Consider the following 1,615-nt stretch of genomic DNA (forward strand, 5'->3'; position numbering starts at 1 on the left):
GGGGCCGCCGGAGCCTCCCCAGCGCGGCTTTTCGAGGCGCCAAGGACAGTCCTCGCTGGAGTTTGGCGAGGGGAGGAGGGTGTAAATTCAGACTCTTGAGAGTGGCTGTAGCAAAACCTCGGGTTCGTTGCGGGAGGGTGGGACAGGACAGGACAGACTGCGGAGCCAGGGCCCAGAAAAAGCCTGCGGCCGCCGGAGGACTGGCCCGTGGTCCAGTTTCTGTGGCCAGGTGGGGGCATGGTCCCCAAATGCAGCCGCTGCACTGTCGCCGCCGGGTCTCTTGGGCAAATTAATCCAGGCCAAACTCTCTGGGCCTTGAACCCTGGACCAGCTACGGACCTTCCCCAGGAAAATATCCACATTGCACACAGCGAGGTGTACACACATCTTACAAGTACGAACGTACTTGCACATACACGACTTTGCAAATGGATTCACGGATTTCCAGGCCCGTCCCTGGGTTCCCGGCCAAGCTCCGCTGCCTTGGCTACTATTTGTCACCTCGCGGATGGCGAAATCCTGTGCACACACATCCCCTCCCGAGGGGCCACATCCTGCCTAAGATGGACCCGGCAGGGCTTTCCCTGTTCAAAGCTGCAACGGATCCTGCCCCGGCTGCGTAGACTACACAGCGCGGAGTCGAAGATTCGTTCTGGGCAGAAAAGAGGATCTAAGTGAGGGTGTGGGAGCGGCGCCCCTTTGAATGCTGGGTAGGGGAGTTCCGAGAGCACCAGGGCCGGATGGGAAAACAGAAAAACGGTCGCGGAGGTCCAACAGCTCCGGCGGTCCTGAACCCAAAGTGCTAGGGGCGAGCGGGCTTTCCATCCCAGATCCAAGTGCGCAGCAGCCAGCCAGGTGCACTGAGACTGGGCGTGCGCCGCAGATGACGGGCCAGGCTGCCTGGACGCTGCTGGGTGTGGGCTGTACGCGCCCACCATGCGGGCACTGGGCCTGTGCCCGCCGCACTCACCCGCACTTGCATTGGTTGTGCGGGCAGGTGTCCGTCTTGTCCTTACCGGGAATCAGTCTGAGTGTCGGCGCCCAGGCGTGATTCCAGGCAGGTGTGTGGCCGCTTCACTCTCTAGCAGCGCGCCTCAAGGTGCTGCTCGCGCTGCGCACAGAGGGCACCATCACACAGGGCGTAACGCACGAACACACACACACGCATCGCGGGGTGGGGAACACGGGGGCTGCCGGAAAACCGGACTGTTGGCGCGCACCTGTGGTTGAACACGTGCGTTCCGCCACCCGGAGGGGAGTGATCAACCACAGGTGCGCAAACATTCGGACCCACTGCTCCGCACGCCTGGACGTGGGGGAAAGTGGCGGAGAGTGGATGGAGGATGCCTGTGTTGAGGATGAGGGAGACTTTTGTCTCCAGTACCGGATGCGGCGAAAATGAGTTGGGTTGCGGGTCAAGAATCGGGGGCCGGGATTGGCCGCCTTGTGTTGGGCGAAAGGTGCGCTCCCTTCCTGGCCCCGAGAACGCCCGCCCTCGGAGGGCCCAGGGCTGGGTCGGGACGCAGACCTGCTAAGTTCAGGGCTGGCCCAAACTCCAAGTTCCTCCTGAGTCCTCCAGCGACGGGAGGCGCGGGCTAAGGGGTCCCCGCGTTTC

General features: G+C 62.8%; 1 protein-coding gene across 1 annotated transcript in view; it reads right to left on the reverse strand.

Annotated features, from left to right (window-relative positions):
- LOC102251354 overlaps nucleotides 1-1,609 on the reverse strand; it is a 28,325-nt gene extending 26,716 nt beyond the window's left edge. Inside the window, exon 1 of the transcript XR_001360180.1 lies at nucleotides 1,017-1,609. The gene's annotated coding sequence lies outside the window, so the exon portion shown is untranslated. The remainder of the gene's footprint in view (nucleotides 1-1,016) is intronic.
- Nucleotides 1,610-1,615: the final 6 nt, after the last annotated feature.

This window comes from Myotis brandtii, unplaced genomic scaffold (assembly GCF_000412655.1).
Source record: "Myotis brandtii unplaced genomic scaffold, ASM41265v1 scaffold120, whole genome shotgun sequence".
NCBI classification, from domain to species: domain Eukaryota; kingdom Metazoa; phylum Chordata; class Mammalia; order Chiroptera; family Vespertilionidae; genus Myotis; species Myotis brandtii.